Source organism: Lycium ferocissimum, unplaced genomic scaffold, assembly GCF_029784015.1.
Source record: "Lycium ferocissimum isolate CSIRO_LF1 unplaced genomic scaffold, AGI_CSIRO_Lferr_CH_V1 ctg2681, whole genome shotgun sequence".
In the NCBI taxonomy this organism is placed as follows: domain Eukaryota; kingdom Viridiplantae; phylum Streptophyta; class Magnoliopsida; order Solanales; family Solanaceae; genus Lycium; species Lycium ferocissimum.
In genome coordinates, this window is record NW_026723178.1 from 69,712 (window position 1) to 78,585 (window position 8,874).

The window sequence follows — 8,874 nt, forward strand, 5'->3', positions numbered from 1 at the left end:
TAAAAATCATCTTGCATTTCCAATATTGCATTTCGCCGGACCGGACCCCCAAATATACGAAATGCGTGAAATTAAAAGTACCTTGCGTTAATCTAAAAGACTACGGTCTAAAGTATTAGAGACTGCGGTCTAAAAAACCTCGCGTTAATCTAAAAGACTATGGTCTAAAACAGTTAAAAACTATGGTCTAAGAAACCTAAAGAACGACAACTCGACTTATCTTGCCACTCATGAATGAAACAATGACCGAAGTCATTATGGGTTAGGACCCGATCACGTTGTGCGACTCAGAGACGTCTAAGTTCGCAAACAGGGCCTTTTGCAAGCCGCACTAAAGAATGAGTCGCTACCACTTTAAATTTTACTTTTGTTAATGCAGTGATACGTGCTAAGGCAACGGCATAAATCGGACTAACATTAAACCGAGCCAATGAATATTCTAATTCTTTAGCACAAGAAACAAGGCAATGAAAAATGGTAGATAATCCGGGCAAAATCTTCTTTTCTATATACGTAAGGCAAAAATTTACAAAGGCCCAGACAAACGGCCTTGAATCCAAAAAAAAAAAAAGCAAAAGGAAATATAAAGCTCCTAAGCCTAATCTTCACCCGAGCTCTCGGCATCATCTTCGGCTGACTCGAGGTCGCTATCCGACTCCTTAGGATTATACACGGCCTTTATCTCTGCCTCGAGCCTCTTAGCCTCCTCGATTAGATCTAATAAATCCACTCTGGTAGCCTGAATCTCTTCGAGGGTCTCTCTTTGGGATAAACTCCGCATATACTCGGCCCCGAAGATCGCTAACCCTCTCGGCAGCTGTTACATCAGCTTTATACTAATCCAACATACCGTCATAGCTCGAGATTTAGCCCAGGGCTCTATTATATTTAGTCTGTAGATTGGCAATATCCGGGCCAAGGCCATCGCGCTCCGTTTCGGCCGAAGCAAGTTTTGACCTAAGTTCGTTAGCTTACTCCACCGCTACCCGAAGCTGCTCCTTGAGAGCATCCCGCTTGGCAACAGAACCAATCATTTTTTCTTTGTAGACTTCGAGCTCGGGTTTGATCTCGTCAAGCTCTGCCCGAAGTTGGTCAATCTGGGTCACATAAGCCCGGGCCTGAGAAAGTGTAGCGTGCATCGGCTATTAACGGCTTATTATGAACTCTAAAAGCCCTTACCTTCTCCGCTAACCGAGTCATGCCCCCTCTGGCCCTGCCAGCCCCTCGCCCGGCCGCCGCGATCCGACCGAAGGACAGGGATCGGGAAGACTCGAGATATACTCCAACTTCTGCCCATAAAGATCCCTGAGCTCATCCGCCTCCTGAGTCTTCTTCTCGAGCTCGTTCTTGAGACGATCCACCTCCAACCTGAGTCGGTGGAAGCCTGCATGATGGAGCACAGAGGCTTAAAAGAGGAAGAGAAGTAATTATTGGGACAAGAAAGGAAAATAAAGTTAAGTGTAGAAACAAAAGAAGCAAGGCATACCCGGTTCAAAGCCTGTTGAGCCTCGTTGAAGAGGCAGGATTCACTGACCTCCTTCATCTTCTTCCGGTCCTCTTCGGTTACCAGCGGGTACAGGTAGCTGGCCACCCCGACCGGTCCTGACAACATGTTCAGGTCGGCTAGCACCATAAACGAGACCAACCTTTTTCGATTCGGGTCAGCCCTCGGGGCCGGGAAAGTTTTCTCCAATCTGGGGCCAAAATTAACCCCGAAGTGATGGGCCACGGGGATGGATAAGTGTTCGAATCCCGAGCAGCCCACGATCGGAATATCATATTTCTCGGCCGAATGACCGGAAACCCCCTCTGGTCCCACAGATCCCTAAGACATTTTGCCTTTGGCCTTGGCGGTGTTGGATGGAATATTCACTATTTGAGGCGGCGAATCTTGTACGCAAATAATGATCTCAGCCGAAGCCACAACCTATATTGGAAGGATAGAACCTATACCATATAAGTATGAACGTAAGGTACCTTCGAGCCATACAGTGGCGCCGCCCTCAATGGTGAGGGGCCGCGACGGGAAGTCGATCCGAACTCGTGTATGTGGGTAAAGGTGTCTGCCGCTGGGAACTTCTTGGGTTTTCGCGGTTGGACTCCAACGGTTCCCACGACCGGCGATCTCGGGATATCTTTCGAGCCCACTCGTTTCTCGGCTCGAACCCCCACCGGGGCGGAGTGATTTACGAGAGCTTTTCGCCTCTTCAACTGATGTTGAAGGCCGATACCTGGCCAACGCCTGATCTTCGTCATCGGAATGATTCTTGAGTAGATCAATGACATCGGTATCCAGAGCCCGTGCCCGAGCATCTTCCGTAGAAGGCTCCTTGATGGTGAGACTCGATCTTTTCCTGGCTTCGGAAGAAGCATGAGAAGGTTTGGAGGGCCGCTTCTTCCTCCTCTCGACCTTATCTCCCTCGACGGCCCCTTCCCCGGTCTCAAGCTGAGTAGAGGGCTTGGAAGGACGTCCTTGATCGGAAGCCTCGATGTCCTCCTCATCGGCTGAGGCCTCTTCTTCCTCCTGCCCCCGAATTTTGGTAGCCTTTGAAAGGCCTGCAAAAGGAAGGAAAACAGAATAAGCATACTGATCGTGGCGAAATGCGTGAAAGGACAGGATAACACCCCGATGAAGGACTCACCACGATTTTCGGCCTCCCATCTGGATCGGGATAGCGCACGCCAGTTGCGCTGAGCGTAGGTGAGCTGAGAATGGATGCTCTCAACCCATCCCTCCATATTGGCCACCACGCCGAGGGTTCGAGCAATTGCTATGAACACATTAACAGAATTGAGAATTAGTAAAAATTAAACATCAGGGATAAAATCGGGATATTTGAAAACGAAGGGCACTTACGAGTCGGATTCCATTTCTCGGGGAAAGGCATCTTGTCCACAGGAATCAGATCCTCGGTCCTGACCCGAACGAACCGTCCTTGCCAACCTTAGTCCTTATCTTCATCAAGGCTAGAGAAGGGAGCTTTTCTCGCTCATTTCGTGAGCTTAATCATGCCTCCCCGAAATACTCGAGGACTATATAACCGGAGAAGGTGACTAACCGTGAAAGGTTCATTCACATTCGTTGTAAAATAACGGAGAAGTACCACGATCCTCTAAAACGAGAGATGGATCTGACCAAGGCATACCTCGTACTTCTTGCAAAAATCCACAATCACCGGGTCGAGTGAACTAAATGTGAAAAGGTAGGTGTAAACACTCAGATACCCCTCCACATAGGTCGTTATGGATTCAGATTGGTCGGGAATAATGACCTCCATATCTTTCTAGCCACAGTCTTTTTTAACCCGCTGTAGCTTATTCAAGGAAATCATACATAAATAATCCAATATGTCAGCGCCTCGATCCCCTTGCTGGGAAGGTTTCTTGACCTTGAAATCCCTGATCGTTACATAATCAGACGGTACATTAATTTATAGGACGCCAATCTGCTCAGTGCATTAATTTTTAGCGAACCAAAAATGTTAATATAGAAATTCTAATTTTTGAGTTCAAATGTTAGAAAGGCAAAAGAAGTAAAAAATTCGGTAACATAACTATTAGAAGAAAAAAAATAAATACTCCACTTTTCTGATTTTCAAAATTGTTCCAACCATATGTTATGTATTTGTTTATCTTTTGTAATTGAAATAAATGACTACTTTGCGTTTTCTGTGCTAATTCCCTTTCACACCAAGAAATGTTCATCTCGGAAAGGACCTGAGAGAGAGCCCGAAAAATTACACAGTGCATGTAAAAAATGCGGTAAAGAATAGCGCATATAGTAACTGTGTTATTGGAATTTGGACACAATTTCTTCTCTTTTTGACCATTATTTAGGTCCATTTGGACTTTTTTTGCCTTATGGTTCCGGTCTTACGAACTCCCTTTTTTGACCTCTCCAAGTTGCATGGTAACAAATGGCTAAAATTACCCCAAGAAGGAATATATATAATAATTAATTAAGACCTGGTATGTCAACCGGAAAATTCAACACATATAATAATATACAGTAGTAAGAAAAGTTGTGAGAGGGTAGTGGGGAAGGAGAAGGCAATTTTCCCTTTAACAATGGCGTTTACCCTAAGCACAGCTCAAGAAAGTAGTTTGGTTCCGGCACGGGATGCAGGAGGTGGCTCCCAACCCACCGTGTCCAGTAACACCGATCCATACGTTGATTCAGTTCAAAACCGGTTAACGAATGTTATTAGCGATGATCCTAATTATGAAGAATTTGTTCCCAACGGAATGGACGATTTTTTCCCAGATAATCAAATGCCACTTAGTTTTGGCCCTTTCACTTCATCTGATCACTTGCAAGATAATGAATCACTGGGAAATGAAAGGGATAACCTTGAACACAATAATCTTCATTCAGAAAGCAGAAAAGAAGGAACTTCGTCGCTCCTATATTTAGTAGAGGAAGATGATGCACTAGTGGAAAGTTACTTCATTGATTTCAATAGTGTGGATATGAATATTAATCCTCATTCAGAAATTGAACCGATGGAAGATGGATGGCTCGCCGATCAATTGAATACTCCTCATGTAGAGGAGAGCAGAAGAGAAAATGATGAAAGAGTGGGAGAATACGCAGGAGTAATTGATTTGAATACTTTGGTTTTATCCAACAATTCAGAAGAAATTGAACACATGGATCATGGCACCTCGTGCAGATGAAGAAAGAGTGAATATTGAAGTAATTGATTTGAACAAACAAATGCATGTCAAGGAAACTACGACAGTAGATCACAGCTGTTCACGGGTAGCCAAGACCAAGAGGACAGAAAGAAAAGCCGGAATTACTCTTACGGATTTACAACAACAATCTGGAAAGAAGGTTGAGGATGCTGCACAAAGTTTAGGGGGTAAGCATATGATCACTTTAATTAATATTCACCTCAGTTATTTTAGTTATCAAATTTAAAATTGAACTTTAGACGTCATTGTTTAGAATGAAAAATTTAGCAACAAATTAACCTACTCATTTTGTTCTTGAGTAAATTTCTCAAATGGTACTACTCAACTTAATGAAATCGCCGTATGAAATCACTTTGTATCAATAAAGTCACTCAATTTATATCTTGTTTTTTACAAAGTAGCTCTAACCAGAAAAGGCACTCGAAAGTTTACTTGGATGGCCCCCATGAAGTTAAAAATTTCTACTCAAATAGACCTTTTTTATTTTAAAGATACAAATTCTTCTCTATGTTGCTGAAGAACTTGTGTTACTGGCTTGGAGTGTCTCCATTCACATTGGTATTTCTGTTGCCAAGCCAAATTGCCAAAACGCCTATCATGTAGACAAATTAGAGGCATCATATTTTCGTACAGTGTCAACATACTATAGTTAAAAATGTCTTTACATTGTAGGTATCAATCTTTTTTTCTCTATTTTGCCAGTAATGAATTCACTGGTCAAATTAGTTAAAGCTTTTGTATTCTTTCGGGTTACCATATAACATCTGCAATGAGCAGTTACAAAGGGTTGTACACGTACTGTAAGAATGCCTATCTTGTAGACAAGTTAAAGGCATCATAATTTCGTACAATGTCAATATATTGTAGTTAAAAATGTCTCTTTACTTTGTAGGTAAAATCTTTTTTCTCTATTTTGCCAGTAATGAATACATTGGTCAAATTAGTTAAAGCTTTGGTATTCTTTAAAGTTAACCATATAACATTCGGGATGAGCAGTTATAAAGTGTGGTACACGTAGTGTAAGAAATGTGAAGAACTGATTAATGCATCTTTACAATATTAGCATTGCCACCTATGTTCTATTTTATTATATTTGTGACAAGTTTATTGAAGAATCTGTATTTTAAAATAAGTTTTTTTTTTCCTGGTTGTACTTGACCTATTTTATTTGGTATAGGAACGGATGGGTCTAGATTTGGATCACAATTTTTTTTTTAATTTTTTTTTTTTTTTTTTTTTTAACTCTTTGAAATCAATCCAAGTCAAGTTTCTGTTGAGTGACCATTTGAGAAATTTACTCATTTTGTTGTTTGCAGTGAGTCGAAGTACATTTAAGCGAATCTGTAGAGCCAATGGCATAGGCAGGTGGTCACATAAACGACAAGTGCAGCAACCTGCAAGCGTAAGTCAACGTATGAGCATAAAAGCATCTTACAATGGTGAGAATGTTAAATTCCCGCTCAGTCTTTCGTCGGGGAAAAGTGATTTGGAATTCGAAGTTGAGAAGAGATTTGGGATACAAACTGGAAGTTTTCGGATCACCTATGAAGATGAAGAAAAAGAATTGATTCTAATAACTTGTGATGAGGATTTACATCATGGAATGCGCACTTGTATGGAAAGGGGCATAACTACCATGAAGATGCCGGTTAATTGTCACCTTGGCTGATTATGCACCTTCTGTTTCACCCAGTAGATGTTTTTCCAAGGCTTTTGTAATTTGTCAATTTTGTTTTAGGTACTAATTCCCGTGGTTCATTCATGTACAAGTGTAGTATAGTATGGTGTCAGTATTGTATTGTATTGTATTGTATCGTATTAATGAACATAATATTTGGACAGACTGATCGCTTGTTGTGGTTTAATAACATTTGTATTGTTTGGTTTGATCACATTAAACATCGTATAATAACTTGTAAGTTTACTAAAATACCCTTAACTCTTAATTAGAAATTAATTTATATATATTAATAAAACTGTGTAAAGAATAAAATAAGAACTTTAACAACTAAGTAGGCAGTGGGTGGGGTTGGTGGAGGGGGGGGGTGGTGTGAGGTGGGTGGTTGTGGGACGAAAGGGTGGGGTGAATTGTTGTGGGGTGGGGTTGGGCGGAAGTAGGGATAGTGGGTGGTGGTTTGGGGGGTGGGGATGGGTGGCAGAGGAGTGGGGTAGTTGGGGGTGGGGGGGTGAGTGATGGGGGTGGGGTGGGGCGAGTGGTCGGGTGGGGCGGTGGGTGAGTGGTAGGGTGGGGTGGATGGTGGAGGGTGGGGATAATGGAGAAATAAATACGTAACCATTTAAAAATCACCAAATCCGTGGTTACAAAAATTGGGACTTTTCATGGTTATATAACCATGAAATGAACCACGAGTTTACAATATCATACCACATAATTTTAAAAACAATGGAAACAAACATGGTTTTACTGTAAAACCATACATTAATGAACCACGGGAAACCACCATCCAAACGGGGGTAAGGGCTGATTATTGTTCCAATTAAACTTCTCTTTTTTTTTTTTTTTTTTTTTTTTCTTTTTGGTTGAAATTAAAGTTCTGTCTTTATTTTGAGATACCTAAAACAAAAAAAAAAAAAAAAACAAAAACAAAAAAAATTACATATAATGATCAATCTATTTTTGCATATTACATATATAGTCCTTCCATTGTACCATGGAATGTAACCTTGGTGGGCTTTTGATTCAGCAGAATAGAAGTCTCTTGCGTAATCGACTGACAGACCGCTGTATGTTTATATTCTCGTCGAGTATTGGATTTGGGAAATAACATCATCCATCGGACAAATTCAATTCCTTCGGAACTAGAAATAGTTGAACTACTATTAGGAGGTGGATGCAATATGGGTTTCAACCACTTCTGCGCCGTCCAGGCTTACTGACTAAGGCCAAAAGAATGAAGAAAAATCAGACAGACGATATGCTTTATAATACTGAGGATGAATTTACCTTCTTTTATAGGGGCACGCTGAAGGAATAATCTTGAAAGGTTCAAGAAAGGTTCAAGAAATGCATAACTATGGAATTGGTGCGATCTAAACTTTAGTGCCACAAAAGTATGGTTACTTTCGAATATTATACTTATTCTAAGCCCCCGTTTGGCCATAAAAATTATTCACTTTATTCTGGAAATTTTTTTCACTTTTTTTCCGGGATTAGCGTTTGGCCATGAGAATTTCGAATACAATTTGAAGTTGTATTCCGGAATACCAAAAACTCAAAAAACTTGTTTTTCAAAAAAATTTCACTTTTTTACAACTATATTTCACCAAAAACTACAATTTCAAAAATTATGGCCAAACACAACTCCAACTCCAAAATTCCAAAAAAAAGTGATTTTTTTTTTTTTTGATATCTATGGACAAACGGGGCCTATTATTCCGAGTAGACCTCCTAGGCGTTAATCCAGATTAGTTAAATTAGTGCATCTCCAATCTGGATGATAATTTTTTTTGTCTTAAGTTTTCTTCGAGTTGTACAAAAATTCGGCCTGCAAAGTTTGAGATTGTACCATCTAATAGTGGAATTTCGAACAGACGCTTGCTTTTTAAGCAGAAAAATACATCTTATACTTAGGATTTTGTTTGATCGAACCCATAACTTGGACGTTAATCCCATAACGTAAAATCTCATTGTTTTCTAAATTTTGAAAATATTTTGTTTAAGAAAACTCGTTTTCTCTTTAGTTAATCCCACACCGGACAATACAAACAGACAATGCCGTAGAATAAAAAGTGGGGTGGGCCGACTAAATAACATACTTACTCCGGACAGGGTCAATGGACGATCAACAAGGTCCATGGCCTCGGGCTGGTGACTTTCATTGCACTTTGGAGGGGTGTCAGTCTAAGGTCGGCTCAAGTGGTCGAGCCTACGTCATAATTTGTGGTAGTGGGGGCCACGTTCGTGCAGCCCCTTCCAATTCTGAGACCAAATTTTTTGGATGGCCATATAAGTTTTAAGCTCGGTCCGAAAATGGTTTCCTCCATTCGTTTCTGCATACAAACGGAGGATGAATTGCATAAATGTTTCTACTTCTGTAATTTCGAAATTTTAATCTTTGCAATTTCATTTAGTACAATATGTGATCTTGTATGTAAGAAGTTTTTTATTAAGCAATTATTCTCTTTCCCAATAATTGAATTTGTTATATTTTGAGA

General features: G+C 40.6%; 1 non-coding gene across 1 annotated transcript; it reads left to right on the plus strand.

Annotated features, from left to right (window-relative positions):
• Positions 1 to 8,471: 8,471 nt before the first annotated feature.
• LOC132043662 (U1 spliceosomal RNA) lies at positions 8,472 to 8,632 on the plus strand. The gene has a single exon (XR_009411890.1). It is a non-coding gene; the product is annotated as a U1 spliceosomal RNA (small nuclear RNA).
• Positions 8,633 to 8,874: the final 242 nt, after the last annotated feature.